At 35.8% G+C, this 23,357-nt stretch overlaps 1 protein-coding gene across 1 annotated transcript in view; it reads left to right on the top strand.

Annotated features, from left to right (window-relative positions):
* Positions 1 to 18,901: 18,901 nt before the first annotated feature.
* Positions 18,902 to 23,357, top strand: part of LOC141560987 (uncharacterized) — a 423,935-nt gene continuing 419,479 nt past the window's right edge. The window contains exons 1-2 of the mRNA XM_074299860.1: positions 18,902 to 19,102; positions 19,225 to 19,340. The gene's annotated coding sequence lies outside the window, so the exon portion shown is untranslated. The remainder of the gene's footprint in view (positions 19,103 to 19,224; positions 19,341 to 23,357) is intronic.

Below are 23,357 nucleotides of genomic sequence, written 5' to 3'. Positions count from 1 at the left end.
GAATGGTATAAATTATCTACCATAAAGAAGAAGAAGATACAATAAAGTGGAAGAGGAAGAGAAGAGGATGAATCAGTGAACCTTACACTCATCAAAACTAATTCAAAGAGGAAATAACATACACATTCAATATGAGTATAGAGATGGATCTTATTCTGCAAGAAAGTAGGAAAGGAAGGGGATGTTGGAAGGGGGAAGGGGGATAGATGTTAGGATTCTTACAAGGTGCTAAGTAAGTGGAATTGAGGAGACAGTGGTTAAAACTAATGGTTTCCTAGTGATATAATGATTGGTATATATATTCAGTGTGGAATATATAAGGAGCAGCTTTCAGGGCCAGAACAGGACAAGCACACTAGGAACTCTAGGAGGCAGAGACAGATTCATTCTATCTTCCATCTTTGTGCTGGCTGGAGGCTGAAGCTGGCAGAGGCAAAGGACTAGCGGCAGGAGCTCTTGGAACCAAGGAGAGAGATAGGCCTCTATTAAAGCTAACCAGGCCCCAGGAAAAGAGACAAGACTTTAAAGGAAACAGTAAAGGATTTGGACTTAAATACCTGGCTGCATTTGGGGTGAATATACTGAACTGAAAAGAAAGTTGCCTCCAAAAGCCCCCAAAGAAATCTGTTCCCAGAGAACATTAAGTTTTAGAGAAGAACATTATATTTTGGCGCCCTTCATCTGTGACCCAGAAATTAGGGTGAGTACAACAGGGAAACTTTGTTAAAGGGCTAAAATAGTATTTTAGCAAAAATGTTTAGAAAACAGCCTTCTTTTCCTGTTCAAGGAAAATGTGTTGAAACCTTGGTCAGACTGATAAAAATATCAAGATTTAATTGTAGCCTGGGAACAGATTCCTGAACTTTTAGAAACTGTACAGTACACATCTCCTTGGTACTTTAAGGAAAAAGAACTGAATCCAGACGAGTGTAAATTAGTAGGAGAGCAACTAGGTGAATACTACATCCAATCCAAACTCAATTTACAAAAATATACTTTATACATACAATTTAATATAGCTGGCTTTAAGAAATTATATAAGTACTAGAATAAGGAAAAAGTAGAAAGAGCAGGAGGAGAGGCCAAATAAACTAGGTGAAAAGGTTGAAGAATCAGATAAGAATGGAGTTAAGTACAATTTTAAGTGTGGTGCTTCACAGCAGGAGAAATTAGATCATTCCCCATACCCTGACTGACTTTGCTCAATTAACCCTTCATGGGTAGAGGGAGAAGGAAGGGGGGGGGGGGGAGAGGCAGTTAACACATTCAGCACCTCCTATGAAGCAGCCTATGACAAGATTACAAAAAGCACTGGTTAAAGCAAAAAATGAAGGACGAGATATATCTGATTTAAAAATAAATGCATACCATGTGATTGAAGAGCTTGACTCTTCAGGTCAAAAAAGGAGAAGATACACTCCTTTTGATTTGGAAAAAATTAATGATTTGAAAAGGGGTTGCACTCTTTATGGGGCCACATCATCTTAGGTTAAGTTGTTACTAGATAATTTGGCTTATGAAATCCTAACCCCCCAGTGACTGGAAATCCATAGCAAGGACATGTTTACCTAGACAAAACTTCTTGTGGTTTTCAGAGTATCATGAATTATGTAGGCTTCAAGGCCAACGTGATAAGCAAACTGGAGTTAACATACAAATCACTTTTGACCAACTAGCAGGTGAAGGTCAGTATGCAGAGAATTCAAAACAGATGAATTACCCTAGAGTAGTGTATGAACAAATTGCCAGCTACTGCTGCTATAAAAGCTTGTGGTACCCTTCCAAGGAAAGATCGAGGGGAAGCCTTCACAAAAATAGAGCAAGGTCCCAATGAACCCTTTGTGGATAAGAACCATTGGAGAAAATGCAGCTACAGGAATAATGATCAGATAACTGGCTAAGGAAAATGCTAAGGAGGTTTGCAGAAGAATTATATGGAGACTACACAAAGATGCTCCTTTAGAGGAGATCATAAGATGCTGTAACACAGTGGGCACAAGTGATTATTATACCCAGACTATGATGAACATGGGAAGACAGGGTCCCTCTTGGCAAGGGACTTCTAGAAAAAATCGTCGATGTTTTCAGTGTGGAAAAATAGGACATCTGAGAGCCCAGTGTAAGTATAGAGATAGAGTGAGAGGACAATGAGAGTGAAGACCCAAAACCCTATGTCTAAAATGCAACAGAGATTTCCACTGGGCCTTAAAATGTAGATTGATCCAGGGAAATGAAAGGTGGGGCCAAGCCTCAAGATATCAAAAAACAAGTGGGGAATGATGGCAGCTGAGTTTACACCCAGAGAGTCTTTAGAAATTCAGGACTCTGATGTGATCAATAAACAGAAAAGCAATCACATGGCAGAAAGGGATTACAACTGGGGAAAATACAGGCTTTTTAACCCATCAGAAGAAGGGCAATATCCAGTGCAAACAGCCCCAATATAATGAGCAGCTCCAATGTAATTACCAGGTGATGAGGAGAAATCTAGAAAGTGGCAAATAGAAGGGACTAAGGTAAACTGCTTGGGAGAAAGGGTTTGCTTGTATTTCTACAGATGGAGAAGGAATCAGATGGCTGCTAATGAGCCTTGTCCATCAGAGAGAGACAGAAAAAAGAGAAAAACTTTGAAACAAAGGAGATCAGATGACACTGAAAGAGCATAACTGACAATGAGATTGTTGCAGGTCTTGAAAACTATCAGGAATCATTGGCTTCCATAATACAAGATGAAACTATTGCAGGACTTCAAAACTTGCAGGAATTATTGGATTTCTGGCACATAAAGTAATGGGCAATAGATTCCTCTTGGACTATTTCTATGACTTATGGACATATATAATCCCTCATGTTTTTCCATATTATTTGTTACATCATTACTCGCCTGTGTTATATTGCTATGTGCTTATATAATTTATGTAATTATGTGTAATACCTCCCATGTTGATGGATTTATGTATACCTGTTTTAAGAGTGAGCTCTTTCAAAAACCTGCTAATCTGATTTGATTTCCCATTTCCTTTGATGTTTTTCATCTCCCTTCCTGAGATGTCAAGGAGGTGGTGTTTTCACTCCTTTTTTGAGCAGTCAGGGAAGGTGGGATCACTTTTTTTGGGGGGGAGTTCTCACCTCCCCAAGAAGTCAAAGATGTCATAACCACCTACGTTCTAAAAAAAAAAAAAGAAAGCAGGAGATGTTAGGATTCTTACAAGGTGCTAAGTAAGTGGACTTGAGGAGACAGTGGTTAAATCTAGTTTAGCATTGTTTTAATCCTACAACAAATAATGGTTTCCTAGTGATATAATGATTGGTATATACTCGGTGTGGAACATATAAAGAGGAGCTGTCAGGGCCAGAAGAGGGCAAGACCACTAGGAGCTTTCAGAGGTGGAGATAGATTCATTCCATCTTCCACCTTTGTGCTGGATGGATGCTGAAGCCGGCAGAAGCAAAGGACTAGCCGCAGGAACTCTCAGAACCAAAGAGAGAGATAGGCCTCTAAGAAAGCTAACTGGGCCCAGGGAAGGAGACAAGACTTTGAAAGAGACAATAAAGGATTTGGACCTTAATTCCTGGCTGCGTTTGGGGTGATTACTCTGAACTGAAACTAAGGCTGCCCCCAAGAAATCTGCTTCCAGAGAACATATTGTAGAGAAGAATATTGCAGATAGAAGAGCAGGGATATTGGGGAACGGAGTGGTCAGTAGCAAAATTTCTGAAAAAAAAAAGAAATTTTGAAAGCAAAGTACAAATAAGTTAATTTAAAAAATACAAACAATTTAACATAAAATTATTTGTAATTGACCTCTGGTCACCTTTCAAAAATTCAAACATTATCTAGCCTTTTAACCATGTAATGGCCTGGTGCATGATTATCTCAGTCCTGTTTCCTTACCTTTGAACAGGCTGGTCACTCAAGCTTAAAAGACAGCTCCTCCTTACCTCTACTTCTTAGAAGCCCAGATTTCCTTTTCAGTCAAGCTCAAGTAGTATATTCTATGTTAGGCATTTTCTGATTATCTTAATTACTAACACCTATTCAAATTACTTTGTGTATATGTATATATACATGTGTATAGTCATCTATGTGCAGTTAATTATAAGTGTACCCTTTTCCCCTGTTTCCCTAAAGAGGGAATGTAAGTTCCTTGAAAATTTAAGGGATTGTTTTGTCCTAGCACCTACTAGAATATCTGACAAATAGTAGGCCTTTAACAAATGCTTGTTGCTGGACTTTTTTTTTTTTTTTTTAACTGAAATGCAGTTTGGATCAGAAAGAAAAGTTTTTCTTATATGAACTGATTCTAAGTGAAGTGAGTAGAATCAAGAGAACCTTGTACAGAGCAAAAACAAATTTATGAGATCATTAACTCTGATGGATGTGGCTTTTCTCAGCAATGAGGTGATTCAGGCCAATTCCAATAGACTTGTGATGGAGAAGCGATCTGCACCCAGAGAGAGGACTGTGAAGACTAAATGTGGATAACAACATAGTATTTTCAAATTTTTGTTGCTATTTGCTTGTTTTTTCTCATTTTTTCCTTTTTGAGTTACTTTTCTTGTGCAGTGTGGTGATGGTGGAAATAAATATAGAAGAATTGCCCATGCTTAACATATATATTACTTGCTATCAGGGAAGGGGGTGAGAGGAAAGGAGAGAGAAAAATATGGAGCACAAAGTTTTGCAAACATAAATGATGAAAACTTATCTTTGAATATATTTTGAACATAAAAAGCTAATATTAAAAATAGAAGTCTTTCACTAACTTCCATCTTCATAAGTTTTTTTTTAATAAAAATACATTATTTACCTCAACTGAAAATAATTTGTGTTTACCAGTTGATCTACTTTTAAAAAGGATGCATTAGTATTGTAACTGATGGTGTAGAAGACATGAATAAGTTTCTCCCCCCCAAAATCATATCTTGTTCTCTACGAAATAGCTGTTGTTTTGACATACTAGAAGATTGTTTTTGTCTGACCTCTTGCTTCCTGCCTTTTTCTTGAATATATTTATGTAAAAATAAGGGTGCATGCTTGCTCTCTATAGAATTTACTTATTTAATTACATGACAAAAAAAAAAAAACTGTTATGCCAGTGCATAACACTTGTGCTCCTATAAAAGTTTATGAACGAAAAAATTAAAATTTTTAAAAATGTTTTTAAAAAATTAAAATTTGCTTGGTATGTCATGTAAATAAAATAAGGTAGTACTTCAGTAACTAGCTACCAATGACAGAATCACTGTCTCTGTTACATATATGAAATGTTAGCATATGTGAAGATAACTAAGAATTCCTGAAACAAAACATTAAGGAATATAATAAAGAACATTTAAAAAAATTATCAAGGTGGATTATAACCATGTTATAATGACACTAAGATTCATAGTTGGCACTTTTAAGACATATTATTATGAAAATATGACTAAATTAATCTTTCATATTGTAGCTAAAGTTGACCTCATTTTTCAAATTAATCATTTAGTACTCATTTAAAATCTAATCAGATATATCTATAAAGGTGTCATTAAAAATAGTATTTTGTTTTTGAAATATACTGGAAATGATTAACTCTCAATAAGTTGAAATGTTGGGAAGTTAAAAAGGTTTTGTATCAATCACAAATTCTCATCTATGTATTTTTAAATATGGAAACTCAGCTCACCAGAAGAGGCCTTGGAACATTATGATTGGGTCTTCATGTGGAAGCAGAAAAGGATAAAAAAAGAGAAAAGAAGAATGTTACAGGGAAAGTTGCCTGCCAAGTGGTATATAGATTTTGGGAGAAAAGGATACATATATTTTGAAAAAAATTACTGATGATTTATTTCATAAAAGTTGCTCATTGAAATGTTGCCTTTTATATACAACAGGAAAAAGAAGAGACTCAAAGAATCTTATGATACGTAGATCTTTCTTGACAGAACTTATCTAAATTTGATCTATATACAATGCTGTTGTCTTGTACTTTGAAAATGATATGACATTTAAGATTTTTAAAAATGCAATATATAAAAACAACTTTATTAAAGTCAAAAGAATTCAAGATTTTTATGGAAAGGTGAAGACAAACAAGGACATTACTACATGCCACTTTCTTAAGAAAAAGAAATTAATAAATCTACACTTTATTTCTCCCTAAGGATGAAATCTATATATGACTTAAGATGAAAAATATCCTCACAGCATAGTATTATTATAAATTGGGAAAATATTGATCTGTTTCCCTATCAAGAATCGTTCTCCATTTTCTAGCTAATGTCTAGGAGAATAATAACTAGGAGCTCCACCCTATCATGGATAGGGCCCTTTTTAGGACCATTCAACTTAGGGGTCACCTTCTAATTAAAACTATTATTTCCCAAGTAAGGAGAGGACAATTCACCTTCCTTTTTCCTTTGACACCAAGAGAGACAAAAGTAAATTAATTGCAGAAATACTGCATATATATATTTCAATTTATATTCATGTTTATGTGCATTGTTTAAAAATAAAAAAGGCATGATTCAGTTTTACTCCCACACTTAATTTGTTGAAGTGTTTTTATTAATAGGTAACTTTTTTTTAAAGTACAACTTTTCTTACCCTTGCACATAAGATAAGCAAATAAACCAGTTTTGATTTTGAAAATTCACTGTCTCAGAGTTGACAAGGAAGATTCATAAAATTGCAAAACTCCAAGAAATGATGATTTATTAGGAAAGACGATGTTAATTTGTGTAAGTCTGCCTATAACATAATATTTATAAAATAATTATAATTGCATATAACAAGGATTGTTATAAATATGTCATCCAAACTTACAATTGCAAAAGATTCATAGAAATTAAAAATTGTTAAGCAGTGGCTTCCTTCATAAAGAGAAAACTGAATTGATAAAAATAACAAATATACATTACTTCCACAATTTTGTAAAGAGATGTATTGATACTTTTGCCCTTTTCTTAATTTCCTCACTTGCTCAGTTAGTTCTTGTTTCTCCATTTATTGAAAATTTGTTGAGCATTTGTGTCTCTTTGGGCACACACATTTAAATCATCAAAGAAGGTCATTGACTATGCTGATCAATAACCAAAAAGGATCTCTTATAAATTCGTCAGTTTTCTTGCTGATTCTCAACATTGTTGAACAAGCTTTCTAAAAAACATTTTCAATATGTAAAAATGTTTAATGGTAAAACACATGAACATTACCTAGACACAAAATATAAGGCGCTTGCTCATATCAAGAGAGCTGAAATAACTGCACAATATAATTATACAAATTTAAAATTAAAAAAATCTTTTCATTCAACTTAAAAAAAGTACAGTTTAGAGAATCACAAATTCAGTCCAAAGTGCTAATTTTACAGATGAAGAAACTGAAGATAATTAAGGTTAAGTGACTTGTTCATAATTGCCATGAACATTAGTGGGCTATGATCAAATGCCCACTGAGTGTGAAGAAAGAATCAAACAGTCCAGGTGGGAGATGTAAAGAGCAAGCTCTGTTTATTGATCTCAGGGTAAGGGTTTATATATGTTTTGCTAAAGAACAACAACCACTTTTCTCATGAGAAACGTGTAACCATATTACAAAACCTGGGACATCTGGCTGTTTTCTAACTTCCTTTGTTATCTCAAAGATAATATTGTTCTCAAGAGACAGATGAACAGAATGGAGGAGAGGTGAACCAACATCCTGAGTTCCCACAGCCCTCAGTTTCATGACAAGGTACAGGAAAAGTCTGGGTTGACTTGAATCCTCTGGCTTCTCAGGTTTGGCTTCAACATCTCCCCCTTTTCTCTGTACAATCTTGAGATCATTGAAGGGATGCATGAAGCTTACCCAAGATGTGACGAATGCATCTTAAAACACAGGGAAGAAGCAAACAAAAAACTAATACAAAATGTGCAACAGCAAGCAATGCATTTTGAAAAGAATTGACTTGATTTAACCAATTTAACTGTTTGTTAGCAATTATCATGAGGGCCAATTCCATCAATATGAGCATCAGATATTTCATGTTGTATATTGAATAATTGACTAACTTCCAACGTAATATTTTTAGAATGCCATGCACTCTGAAGCTTGTTCAATATTTGTTTTATGATCACATTAGTGAAATTTGAATACACATAGAGAATTACACAGATAAAAAAATAATGATAATCGCATTTCAAATTGAAGTGCCTAATTGTTGTATATGTCTTCCTAATGCTATCACTTGACTAGGAAAGTGACTTATCCAAAGATATATGAGTCAGTAGTAAAACTATGACTAAAAATCAGATTTTTTGAATGAAAATTCAGTAATCTTTCCTTTATGCCAGTGTTTTCCCAAAGAAATTATGCCAGATTGCATGCTAGACTACTTATCACTCTATCTTCCACAATCTTATCAACAGGATCTATCTGTTGGGGGAAAGATATAACTTTGGATAAGAACATCATACAGGGAAAGGGAAGAAGGAGGAAAGAGTCAGCTTGTCTCTCCCCCACCCCCAGTAGTTATTTTAAAAATTTATATAGCTTCCTATCATTTTCCCCTGCCCCCAACTTATTTTTGGACTGCATGGCCCTTATATTCTTTTTTGTTTGTTTGTTTAAATTTTATTTATTTATAAAATTTTTTTGACATTATATATGCACGAGTAATTTTTTTTTATAACATTATCCCTTGCATTCATTTTTCCAAATTATCCCCTCCCTCCCTCCACCCCCTCCCCCTGATGGCAGGTAATCCCATACATTTTACATGTGTTACAATATTACCTAGATACAATACATGTGTCTAAATACCATTTTCTTGTTGCACATTACATATTAGATTCCAAAGGTATAAGTAACCTGGGTAGAGAGAGAGTAGTTCTGACAGTTTACATTCACTTCCCAGTGTTCCTTCTCTGGGTGTGGTTGTCTCTGTCCATCATTGATCAACTGGAAGTGAGTTGGATCTTCTCCATGTTGAAGATATCCACCTCCATCAGAATACATCTTCATACAACACTGAAGTGTACAGCGATCTTCTGGTTCTATTCATTTCACTCAGCATCAGTTGATGTAAGTCTCTCCAAGCCTCTCTGTATTCCTCCTGCTGGTCATGTCTTACAGAGCAATAATATTCCATAACCTTCTTATACCATAATTTACCCAACCATTCTCCAATTGATGGACATGCATTCATCTTCCAGTTTCTGGCCGCTACGAAAAGAGCTGTCACAAACATTTTGGCACATACAGGTCCCTTTCCCCTCCTCAGTATTTCTTTGGGATGTAAGCCCAATAGCAGCAATGCTGGATCTTTGGTATGCACAGTTTGATACCTTTTTGGGCATAGTTCCAAATTGCTCTCCAGAATGGTTGGATTCTTTCACAACTCCACCAACAATGTATTAGTGTCCCAGTTTTCTCACATCCCCTCCAACATTCATCATTATTTGTTCCTGTCATCTTAGCCAATCTGACAGGTGTATAGTGGTATCTCAGAGTTGTCTTAATTTGCATTTCTCTGATCAGTAGTGATTTGGAACACTCTTTCATATGAGAGGATATAATTTCAATATCCTCATCTGAGAATTGTCTGTTCATATCCTTTGACCATTTAACAATTGGGGAATGGTTAGATTTCTTATAAATTAGGGTCAGTTCTCTACATATTTTGGAAATATGACCTTTATCAGAACCTTTAACTGTAAAAATATTTTCCCAATTTGTTACTTCCCTTCTAATCTTATTTGCATTAGTATTGTTTGTATAGAAACTTTTTAGTTTGATGTAATAAAAATCTTCTATTTTGTGATCAATAATGAACTCTAGTTCTCCTCTGGTCATAAATTCCTTCCTCCTCCACAGGTCTGAGAGGTAGACTATTCTCTGTTCCTCTCATCTATTTATGATCTCATTCTTTATGCCTAAATCATTGATCCATTTTGATCTTATTTTGGTATATGGTGTTAAGTGTGGATCCATATCTAAGTTCTGCCATACTAATTTCCAGTTTTCCCAACATGGCCCATATATTCTGAGAAAAAATGATGCAGCTCTAAGTATTCATACTCTAATTCAGCATATTATGCGTTAAATAGACTCTCAGTATTAATCTAAGAATCTAGACACCATTCACTTCATTATTTCCATAACAACAATAACAACAAAAGTATTGCAAGTTGCATACAACTAACTTTTAAATATGATGATACTAGAAGAGTCACTTCAATGCCATTCAAGAAAATTTAATTAAGGATATATATCTTGTGCAATAGAATATTCTAAATGCAAAGAATGGTAAAATGAAAATTCACGTCATTCTTAAGAAAACTTACAAATCTAATCAGAAGAGAAGAGATACAGAAATAATCATAATGCAAGCTATATAACACTCAGTAAGGTCAAATTGATGGAAATGAAAGTAGTCATGGGGCAGTGACTGAGATCAAAAAAGTCTTCATGAAATAGAAAGAATTTGGTTAGGTATGGAGGAAGTGGAATATCTATGAATATTCACAGAGATAAAAAAGAGCAAAAGATGTTAAGAGATAGTAACAACCATTGGTGGCCTGAACTGTATGGTGGAAAAGCTGTAAAAATAGCTAATCAGAATTAAGGATTATAAAACTAACATATAAAAATGTCCACAGCTTATTTCCTTTGAGATAAGGGACACTGGCTGTGTCAGTTTTCCCTGCGTTTTCAATCCCCATCATAAGAGTAACTTTCCTTTTACAAATTATGTAAAAATCACTTTAGGATACAATGAGTTTACATTTTTAAATATTTTAAATTTAAATCTTTTTAAAGTGGTAATTTTCTGATAATCTATATGGTTTAGCAGGAAATAATATAATAGATAATTCAAAATGGCATATAAAAATAGCAACAAAACCAAATGATAATAACATAGAATTTTATGAAATATATTGTGAACCCATGTGATTGAAAGAGTACTGTGCCCTAAACAGAAATAAGTTGAAAAGAAGGCTAAGTGAGAAGACAGTTGTGTCTATTTTGTACATTTTCAGTCTGAGACATCTGTGGGACTTCCGGTTTGAAAATATCCATTATAACATTGATGACAGGGAACTAGAACTCAAGAGATTCTTGATATTTATATCTGAAAGCAATCTGTATAAAAATAATTAAATTCATTGAGGCTTATGAAGTTCCTAAGAGAGAGTACAAAAAGGGAAGAGGGTCCAGGACAAAGCTATTCTGTTTTGAAGGCAGGATTCAAATTCATCTTTCTAGACCCCAAATTAAGGTTCTTTCAAAATGTTTAATCTTTATAACAAATGTACTCTGCAATTCCTGAATCATCTACCAGAACACTAACTTGTAAGGTCAAAATTCCAACATGGTCTATTTAAACAAGTTACTGATACCCTGAAAATAGGATGCAGGTAAAAGGAAAAGCTATTCACTAGTGACCTTCATGTCATGTTTGTGAAATATAGGTTTCTAATGATTAGTATTCATTACAGCCCAACCAGACTCCTTGCCACTGCTGTTATGATTCCCAACACTTGTCATATTTTGCTTAAGGTAAAAATCCCCTCCCCTCATTCTCTTCACTGTCCTTCTAGTCTCTCTTATCCTTCTTATAATTCCTGCTCTGGAAACAGTAACCAAAGAAACACAATCTCTCCTGGAAAGAAAATGGTCTAGGACCATAGCTATCTTTATGGAATCTTCCCTTACCAAAACTTGCTCTCCTATATTTTCTTTTTCTTTTTTTTTTTGCTGAGGCAGTTGGGATTAAGTGACTTGCCCAGGGTCACACAGCTAGGAAGTCTTAAATGTCTGAGGCCAGATTTGAACTCAAGTCCTCCTGACTTCAAGGCTGGCGCTCTATCCACTGCTATCACCTAGCCACCCCACTTGCTCTCCTATATTCACCACTTCTCAATATGTTATTTTCTTATTTGAATGTAAGCTTCTTGAGGGCAGAATGTAGAACCAGAACTTTGGAGAAGTATACTTGAAACAAGGTGTTAACTCAGTGGAATTGATAAGATGATAGCTATCTAGTTTAGCATGTGAGTTCTCTAGTTCAGTATGATTGATTTAATCAAGGTGTTAAAACAAGGTGTTAACTCAGTGGAATTGATAAGATGATAGCTATCTAGTTTAGCATGTGAGTTCTCTAGTTCAGTATGATTGATTTAATCAAGGTGTTAAAACAAGGTGTTAAGTCAGTGGAATTAAGATAATAATTTTCTAGTTTACTGTACTTAGTACTTGAGTATAGTTCTACAAGTTGACACCTATTCTACAAAATTGACACCTATGATGATGTATTTAGAGTATGTAAGAGCTAAGAGATCTGAGAAGAAGACAGAATTGAAGATAAAGACCCTCGTGGTTGCTCTCCTGTCTCCTGCATTCCTCCACTGAAACCAAACCCCATTCTGGAGGACCTCCAGGAAGCTAGCCCGGCCTTAGGCAAAGGAGACAGACTGTGAAGGAGATAATAACAGACTGTGAAGGAGGTAATATAGGTTTATTCCTGACTATTCTCATGGTGATTATTCTGCTGAAAACAAAGCTGGTCCCGAGACCTCCAGAAAGCTAAACAGACTATTATAGCATATATATGCTTCTTATATTTGTCAACTTAGGACTTTGCAAAGTGGCAGTCAGGAAGAAGAGATTAATGTTGTTTTATTTTTTTATTTTATTTTTTTTGAATATTAATTCAAAATAAATTATAACAATTTCCTATAGAAATTTAACCAGTGTAAATCAACTGCCACAAAAAGTAAACAAAAAGGGGCTGAAAACTTGACCCATCTCTCCTTTTTTGTCCCTTTGGATTTAACACTTATTTGAAGGAAATTAAAAACAGCAAAGATAGCATCTTGTAAGGAAAGCAAAATATTAACTGTTGTGCCACACTTCCTTTTTATTGTCCTGCCTTAGTTTTCCTAATGGCCCTGCCTCAGTTTCCCTAACTTGTTCTACTTCAGTTTCTTGAATTGTTCTGCCTCAATCCCCCTGGATGCAATCCCTGCTTTCTTTATCATTAGGACTGAGATAATTAGGACTATGGAGAACTGACATTCCAAAAGATAAAACTCCAGTTGTCCTGTTTGACCTAATTGACATTGTCTACTCCTATCTCTTCAAACTTCCTGGCTCTAGTTTGACTACCCAATTTGTAAGAATTTATGTTCTTACCCTCCAACCTGTCAGAACCAGATTGATGGTCTGTTTCTTGGAAATTCCCACTCTCAGTGTTCTGACTTCGCTTCTGCCTTGGCCTAACCAACTTTAGAGCCACATTCCCTGCTGGATATTTTGAGACACCAGCCCTGGGGACAACATACCCCCAGAACAATCTTTCCCTCTCAAAATATTAAAAACTCTCTAATCTCTATCTTCCCTCAGTTTCTCTGGAATTACATAACTACTTTTAATTACATTCTAGTTTTCTCTCTTAATCATCAATCATGTTGACAATTACAGTTTATTTCAGAGTAATAATAGTCATATTTTTACATTTACATAATCCCTTTTGTAAATAGTTCAAAGCACTTTATTTACATTGTCTCAAAAAAGTTTTCATTAAATAATTTAAGTGAAAAAATAAAGTGGTAAATATCCATATTTCCATTTTCCTGATGAAATAATTCCTTGTAATAGTTTTCAGTAACAACCAAATTAAATTTATGGGAAGAAATATCATTTTTACAAAACACATGCTCATATGCATGATACCGTACACTCTTTTCTTTTTTTGATCTGGGGGAAAAAAGCAATCTACAATCCCCCTTTGTGAATGCTAATGTCATCAAAATGTTCAGTGATGTAAACCTTACTTGGAGGGCCCACTTTGACTGGGCCCATCCCAAGAACTAAAGACTTTTTTTTTTTTTGGGGGGGGGGGCTGGGGTTAAGTGACTTGCCCAGGGTCACACAGCTAGTAAGTGTTAAGTGTCTGGTGCTCTATCCACTTCACCACCTAGCTGCCTCTGAACTAAAGACTTTTGATGAGTATTCATTTGCAGGATCATTGTACTGAGCTCCATAGTAAGATTTGGAGAACACAATCCAAAATTCAACGGTTTTTTAATCACCGGGACTCTGTTTTTCAGGGTTAAAAGTCTTTATGCATTAAAACAATGGAATTTACATGCTTCCCAAGTTATTTTTCTTCCTATCTTGTGTAGGGAGAATAAGCTTAACAGCTCCAGCTCAGATTGTCTGCCTTTCACTAAGTACCTGCTTTATGAAGAGACTGTAGTTTGATGTTTTTAATAGACCCACACTCTCTGGGGTGTAAAGGCTACCTGGGTTTCTTTTTCACCCATCTTTTTGTTCTTAAACACAACTAATTGTTAGAAGAAGCATTGATAAAGTATAAGGCTTTTTATCCTAGTTGAGAACTATTCATTAAAAAAAGCTTTGGTTGTTACTTTATTGATGTAGTCATTCAATTCTCCCCAGATCAGAAAATATCTCTGGCTGCTACTGTTTGGTTCACTTTATGGTAATACATGAATCTAGAAAACTAATTTTCTTTAGGGGTATGGAGCTGGACCCAGATTGGGAAGGTTCTGCTCTTAATTACAATTTAGTTTTAAGCTTCGTTTATTAATGATGACTAAGAAATGTAAAATTTGCAAAGTATTTTTGATACATTATCTCACTGGGGCTTGTTCAAGGAGCTCAAATATCAGTGACAATATTTATGGATGGAATCTGTGCTTCTAACAATATAGAAAACTTACTCTATAGAAAATCATTCCACCATCACAAATTCCCAAATTTTTAAAGATTTAGTAGATGAGAAATTCTGGGGAGTTGTATAAGATGCATTGAGATTAAAAGACTTGTCCAAGGTTACATGGATAATAAGGGTCAGAGGCAGGATTTGAACCCGTTTTTCTGAATTGTAATCCAGGACTATCCCAGATTCTTACCATAGCAAATGACCTCTTTAGAGAGGAAATTACATATTTGATCATACACTATAATATCTCTAATATATGGCATGTTCTTCTGAAGGAATTCAAGGCCATGGGTACAAAGTCTAGTGACATGGATGGACACGGGAATGTAGTTTTATAGCAGACTTGATCATTCCCCTTCCCATATTTTACAATTGGGGAGACTGAGGCAAAGAGACATATTACTCCCTTCATTGAATCTATTAGCTCCCTATAACTTTTAGGACAAAATAAACCTACCCTGTTTAGATTTTAAAGACCTTTCCTGGCCTGCAACTATCTTTATCTTTCCAGTCTCACTGTTCATAACTCCCTTTTCTGCATTCTGTAAGGGTCTGAAGAAGAAGTTCATACAGTGCAATAAGCAAGGACAAAGCCTGAGATCATCAGATGTGGTTTTCTGTGACCAGCACAGACAAATCTGTGAGCAGAAGCTCTGCTCACATGGAGATCGTGTCATCAACGGGAGGCATCTCCTTCTCTAATTTGCTATATGTATGACCTCATAGACTCTATATAAGCAGTGGGGACCAGGGAGTAGATGGAGTTTTACAAGGAGTTCTTCAGGAGTTCACTAGGAGTGAGCAGGAAGTCAGCTAGGGCAAAATGTGAACATGTGGAATAAAGACCTTGAACTTGCATGAAGCTGTCCTCGGGTGCTCTGTTAAACATTAGAGCCACTGCTCAGTGAGCTGGTGGCCAGAGATCTCTGAAGACCTGCATTGAGGTAAGATTGGTAAAAAGCCACTGTGAGAGATAGTGGCCAGAGATTTTTCTGAAGGCCTAGGAATTAGGAGTGACTGGTAGTGGTAGTTTCTGGATGAAACTAAAACATTCTGTGATAAATTGAACTTCTCTTGATTCTCCACTCCACCTCCCATCTCTTTGCTTTTCTATTACCTGTCTCAGGAATCACACAGCTGGTTAGCATCTGAAGCCACAAGTGATTCAGGGTTCTATTCACTCTGCCTTTGCCTGTTACCTTTACCAGTGTTAAAAAAAAAAAAAAAAAAGAATGAAATGATAAACATAAGTATTTCAGAAAAAGGTGTATAAAAAGTCAAGGCATATTATCCTACTATTTTTTTAAACCATGTAATATCTATAAAAGCTCTATGTAGATGAGTCATTAAGAGTTATTTCAATTCAAGAAAATTTTAATAAGCCCATTTCCTCAGGTATAATGAATGAAACAACTCTTTACTTGCAAATAACTTGAGGGAGACAAGTACAAATAAAAGTATACATAGAATAAATATAGATATGATAAATTTAAAGATATACAAAGAAATAAAGTACAAAGTAGTCAAAGAGTGAGGGCACAATCTATTGAGCTCAGAAAAGGCTCCATGAAGAAGGTGATGATTGAACTGAGTCTCAAAGGAAGAGAGGGATTGTGTGAAGTAGAAATTAAGATGGAGCATATTCCATGCATAGGAGACAAATTGTACAAAAGCAAAGAGATGGAGGTGGAGGGTTGTTGGTAAGGAATCAACAGAAGTCCAGTTATCACAGAATACAGAAAAGGGAGTTCAGGACAGAGAGACTGGAATGATAGTTGTAGGTCAGTGAAGATCTTTACAAGCTAAACAGGGCAGTTTTATTTTATCCTAAAAGTTACAGTAATTCACTAGATTCAATGAAGTAGGGGAGTGATATGTTCACTCCCCTCACAGGGAGACTATTGATATTACCATTTATTATCAAAATAAGAGGTGATGAGGACTTGTGCTTATGAAAGGATAAGCAGAGAGAATAGAAGGGAGGAGATGCTAGAGGTGCTACAGAGGTAGTAACTGTAAGATTAAGAAATTTACTGGATATTTGGTGTGAGAGAGGGAAATGTTGATGGCAATACTATGACTATGAACCTGGGAATTTGAAGCATGGTCAACTTGTCAGTCAACAAGTACTTATTAGGCTCCAAATATGTGCCAGATACTGTGCTAGGAATAGAAAGAAAATCAAAAAACACTTCCTCTCAAAAAACTCATAGTGAAATAGAGAGGACAACATGAAAACAATACTCTGCCAAAAGGATATTCACAGAATAAACTGGAGAGAGTGTCAAAGAGTAGACAGTAAGATTAAAGAGTACTGGGGAAAGTTGTTTACTGAGGTTTGGATTATAGTTGAGACTATAAGGAGGGCAGGGAAAAAGTAGACAGAAATGAGGGAAATGCCTAAAGGTAGTATAGAGTTTCAGTTTTGAAGAACAGAAAAGAGACCAGTGCTATTGGAGGTAAGAAAAGTGGAAAAGTAATAATAGGTCAGGTTGATGAGGAGTAAACTGAGGGTATAAACCGAGATGGGCCAGTTCCTTTCAGGATGTCTAATAATCTCTCTCCTTCCAAAGTCCCAAAGGGCGGGTCCTTTAGCAAATGAATTTCACTACTCAAGGCTGTGTAGAAACAAAGTCTTTATTGATTAGAATGGAAACACTGGAGAGTCGGTGGGCAAAATGGCTACAAGGTACAAGGCCAATTTTGCAAAGAATACATTTTTGAGGACTCCCTTTTATACAAAAGCACAATCATTCAGATGCAGTGATGTAAGGAGGTTCCAGGGAGTGATGTAAATAAGATAAGGATTCTCTTGTTATCTTTTGGGTACAGACAGAAGTCTCTTCCCCAAAAAGGAATTTCCTGCTGGCATTTGGTCTGTTTGAGCAGATTAGAATGGGGGGCTGTAAAACCCCAACCAGCTCAGATAGCCCAAACTAGTTTGACCAGATCTTGTATCAAAGGTCCAAGTCCCAAAGGAAGTTGGAGATATCAAGGGGCTACCGCCCCCATCAAGGTTATAAAGGACTTTAAAGGATTTTTATATTTGATTTTATAGCAAATGGAGAACCACTACAGTTTACTGTCTAGGGTTTGATATGGTCAGACCTGTGTACTTTTCATATATAATCAACTGTGGCCCTGAGGGAAAACAGGAAAAGTCCTCTTGCATGAAGCTGAGACTGGAAGAAAGCCAGGAAAACCAGAAGACAAATACAAATAAAATTATTATATTGTTAAAAAAAAATGTGATGTGTTTGATTTACTCTCTTCCCCAGTCAGGAAGCCCCTATCATCAGATCACTTCCTGACTATCTGGGAAGACTGTTTTATTAACTCTCATTATTCATCCAACTCTGAGTCTCTTTAAACATCCTTTTGAGCTATTGATTAGCAAAGCTTCATGCAGATACATTCCATCTGGCTCTTGCTCCCTCTCTCTTGATTTCCTGTCTTTACTTCTCTGGTCTCTTTGAAAAATCTCCAAGGGAATATTTCCTTTATAAAAGATCAGTTTATGTTGAAGATCTTTCTAAGTTCTCTTCAGGACCGAGCCCTCTATAAGTACTCTCTCTTTCCCTCACAATACCTTCTCTTTATTGGGGGCTATTCTCTATACTCTAGCTAACTCTGATCAGTCTAACCTGCCTTATCAATGGTTTACTCCCACCTCTAAATATTTCCTTTCTCCTGGTTATTTTTAAGTTCCCCCTGGAAACCTGACTTTTTTCTTGTTATCTACTTTATTTCATATTTGCACTCCTGGTGTCTATTTATCCTCCTAATTTATTGGATAATTGGTGTCTATTTTCCCTCCTAATTTTGTCGGTAACCTGTTTCCCCAAATAAATCTATATTTTGCCAAAGAAAATGGCCATTGTGAATTTGTCACATTGCTAGCCAGACCACATCAAAAGGGATTTGGAGAAATAATAGACTAAGACAGTAATAAGAGTGAAAGAATAAAATCTGTTTGGCCTAGATAGGCTTAGCTTACACAACAGAAGCTCTAAGGACAGGAAATCTCCCCTAGCTGGACTGCACATTCCCCTCCTCCACCCCCTTCCCCTAAACTGTGTTCTTTCCTCTCTTTCAGCCAATCAGAAGTCTGTTGCCCAGGTGACTGTGGCAACCATTGTGGGCGGAACTTTGGAAGGCCTATTAATAGTGGTGTTTGGAATGAATCCTGGTCTGGGAGTTGGCTACCGGATTTGACTGCTTTTTCATCCTTTGTCTTTTCGAACTCCTCTTCCCCATCCATCTTTTCCCTTGACTTTTGTTTACTTTCCCTTACCCCCCCAACCCCCACCCTTTTCCATTTGATTTTGATTGACTATGCTTCTCAAAAGACTCTCTCTCCCTCGGGGCCAAGACTATCAATCTTTGAGGTAGGAAAGAAGGAAAGTGAGGGGTCCCTCCCTATATGGGACCCACGAGGTGCTGTTAAGGGCTGTTAGATGCTCTTTGGGACAAGGGCCCATAACATAGATTTTCTTAAATTCTTTCTCAGGTCGAGATCTTTGATTTCCCACTTTCCCACTTTCTCTTGGGGAAAAACCTAAAGCTGTATTAGGGGGAAACTTAGTTTCTTAAAGAAAAAGCAATATGAATTTTGCCAGTCACAAAGTAAGTAAAGCAAACTTTTTTTTCTTTTTTTTAATCTCTCGAAATTGGAATTGTTTGTTAATTTGGAGGTTCTTCCCCTCCAGTGGAAAACTGGAAATTGTAAAGAAAAGAGGCAAAGAGATGGACTAGCTTTTTAATTATTTCTACAATTCTTGCTTTGCTTTGATGTTTTTGTATAACTCCCTGTTAAGCCTAAACAGATGTTGTGATGTATTTTGACTAAGGTTACAACTTTTTGTATTCTAGATCAGGTAAAAGATCATGTGAATTAGCTCATCAAAGTTATCAAAAAGAAATATTCCCTAAAGGAAAACTGTAATAGAGATCTTGGGGTAGTTTGCAACTACATATAACATGTCCATTTTCTTTCCACATCATTTTTGGAACCAAGAAGATGGTAAAATATGATAAAAACCTTTTATATTTTGTTTATGTTTTGTATTTACAATCCCAATATTTTTTAAAACTCAATTGCTTCAAACAAAAATTTCCAGTTGAATTGTATTTTATGAAAAGTGATTTTCAAAAGATTTTTATAAATCTTAAGAAAATATACTGTTAAGATTGACCTTTACATTAGTTTAGGATATTTCATTTATATTGCTGTAGTTTTCTAATATATCCCTCCTTTACTTTCCCTCCCATTGAACAGTATAAAGCCAAAAACAAACAAAAAAAAAAGAAAGCACAAGATGATAAATAAGGAAATAGGTTTAAAAGAATTACACACATTTAGCCCATATTAGATTGCTTACTATTATGGGGAGTGGGTAGGTTGGAGTTGGAGGAAAAAAAATTGGAACACAGAAGTTTGGCAAAAATGAATGTTGAAAAATATTTTAACATGTATTTGGAAAAAGAAAATAATATCTTTAAAAATAAAGGAAAAAACCAGAAACATAAAAAAACTAGCCAGCATATCTAAGCTGTTTACTCTATATGCTATGCCCTTTCCACTCCCGTTGCTTTCTATCCCTTCAAAAAAGAGGGGGATATAGGGAGATATTTTTTCTCTTCCAACATTAATGACAATTGCTTTTTAAAGACTATAATTTTGTAAATTAAATTAGATTGATTTCTGCCCTTTGATGTTTTGGTATGCTGTAGTTTAAGATTTTTATAACTTCTGATTTGATTTAATGGGCTTTCCTGAGTCTTCATTTTTACAATAGATAACCCAGTTATTTTTCTTTCTTTCTATAAAGGAAAAAAATCTCACTTGATTTTTTTAAAAAGATGCATAAAGAATAATATTACTATTTTCCCCAGATTTTCCTGAAAGGCACCACACTGTTATCACGAGTCCTTTTGAGAAAAAAGATAAGTTTCTAAAAAAAAGATAAGTCATTCACATTTGATCATTGTACTATATATACTGCTGTCCTGTGTACAATGTTCTAGTTCTGCACACTTATCTTTGTGTTAGCTCAAGGAAGTCTTTCCAGGTTTTTCTGAAATCATCTTGCTTGTTTTAGTACAAAATTTTAGTATTTTAGTACAAAACTATCCCATATATCACAACTTGTTCAGCCATTCCACAATTGATAGACATCCCTTCAATAGCTACTTCTTTGCCAACATATACATATATTGTACAAATATGTTTTCCCTATTTTTAAAAAATCTCTTTTGGGATATGGACCTTGAAGTGGTACTGCTGGATCAAATGGAATATCATAGTTCCAAATTCCTCTCTCTGGAATGTTTAGATCAGTTCATAACTTAAAACTTGCCTCTATAGCCCACCCAGTGGTTAATGAATAGGTTTCAAGGAATTCATTAACTTCAATGAGGGGAAAGATCTCAAATCAGTTTAACATTTCAATTGTTCCTAAGAATTTCTGGTGTCAGTTTTAGATAAATAAATTTGGATGTGTCAGCCATTTACAAAATCTGGAGACTTTGATTAAGTAGCTAATTAAGTAGCTAATACTAATTATCTATGTTAAGCTTTTTGTACTACCTCCTACTGATATATAATATAGACTATAGAGTCAATATCTTTTTTTTTTTTTTTTTGGGGTATCTCCACCTACTAACAGAGAAAAGCACACTGATAATGATACTCTGTTGTATTATACAACCTATATTATATATCAGAAAAGGAAGTAGCACCTCAGTTGTTTTTTTAAGGAAAGATAGGGATTTTTTTCTTTTTTTTTAATTATTTTTTTTTAGTAAATAGAAATCATTCTTCTCTCCCTCCACTTCTCCACCAATTGAGAACAATAACAACAAGAAATTGTCACAAACATATATAACAAACAAATTTTCATCTTGTCCTTAATATGATTTTCAAATTTATTTCTTCATAGATTGGCATCTATGTACATCACCACTAGAAGGAAGTGTTGTTAATATTTTAAAGCATATATTGTAGCGAGCTGTTGTCTCTAGAAGCTGCCGAATCACTCTCTGGGAAGAGATCTGCTGTGACTTCTACTCAAATCTCTCCGACAGATTCTTCTTCCTGTAACGAACCGTTGTCTCCAGGCAGTTGCTGTTAACTCTTGTCCAAAGAAGTGACTTCCCTTCCTGCAGAGAGCCCCGTCAAGCCTGATGCAATTCAGAGTCTTCCTTCTTGAATCCTGGCTCTGAATCTCCTCCAGCTCTTATCCTTCTCCAGGCCGATCTGCTCTCTGCGCCCAGTGCTGTCTCTTTTTATCCTCCCAGAGAAGGGGCGTGGGATAATAATGCAAGGGCTTCTGGGAAGAACCACCCCAGCCAATGAGCTTGCCCCCTCTATCAAGTCAACCTGAGTTCTCACCTTGTAATTGTCCAGAAAACCTGAATTCTCACCTTGTCACCATCCAGACAACCTTAGTTCTCACTTAGTAATCCTAACATCTCCCCCTTTCTTTTGATTTAGAACATAGGACAGTCATGACCTTGAAACATAAATCCATCAATATGGGAAGTATTACAGATAATTACATAAATTACATAAGCACATAGTAACATAGTAACATAACACATGCTAGAAGTATATAACATAATCATAATCATAAATTGAAAATTTATAAATGTCCATAAGTCCATTGTCCATTAGTCTCATCTTGTGTGAGGAAGTCCAATGATTCCTGCTGGTTTTTAAAGTTCTTTAACAGTCTTCTTATTATCCATGCTCTTTCAGTGTCAGATGTTTCTTAGATCTTCTCCTTTATTTTGAGGTCTTTCTCTTTTTCTGTCTCTCTCTGATGGACAAGGCGAATATGACTCGTTGGCACCCATCTGATTCCTTCTCTTGCTGAAGAAATACAAGCAAACCCTCTCCCCCAGGCAGTTAACCTATCTAATTACCTTCTATTTACCACTTTCTAAATCTCTTCTCATCATCTGGCAATTACATTGTAGTTGTTTGCACTGGACACAGCCCTGTTGGTTTAAAAGGCCTGTATTCTCCCCAAGTGTAATCCATTTTTGCTATCTGATTGCCTTTTGACTCACTTATCAGGTAATCCCTTTCTGCCATGTGATTGCTTTTCTGCTGGTTGATTAAATCAGAGTCCTGGCCTTCTAAAGGTTCTTTGGGTGTAACATCAGCTGCCATCATGCCCCAAGTCTTTTTTGCCTGGGGCCCTGAACCTGGGCCCCTCATCCCATTTCCCTGAATTATTCTACACTCTGATGCCCAATGGAATCCTCTGTTGCATTTTGGACATGGGGTTTTAGGTCTTCTCTCACCCTGTCTTTTCACTGTATCTCCATATCTACACTGAGCTCTTAGATGCCCAATTTTTCCACATTGAAAACATCGCCGAGTTTCTCTAGAAGGCCCTTGCCAGGAGGGACCCTGTCTTTCCACATTCATCATTGTCCGGGTGTAAAAAGCATTTGTTCCCACTGTAGCACAGCGTCTTATGATCTCCTCTAAAGGAGCATCTTTGTCTAATCCCCATATAATTCTTTTGCAAATCTCATTGGCATTTTCCTTAGCCAGATGTCTGGTCATTATTTCTGTAGCTGAATTTTCTCCAATAGTTCTTTTGACAGCAGTTTGCAAACGTCCCACAAAAT

This window comes from Sminthopsis crassicaudata, chromosome 3 (genome assembly GCF_048593235.1).
Source record: "Sminthopsis crassicaudata isolate SCR6 chromosome 3, ASM4859323v1, whole genome shotgun sequence".
In the NCBI taxonomy this organism is placed as follows: domain Eukaryota; kingdom Metazoa; phylum Chordata; class Mammalia; order Dasyuromorphia; family Dasyuridae; genus Sminthopsis; species Sminthopsis crassicaudata.
This window is presented reverse-complemented; position numbering and strand designations above follow the sequence as displayed.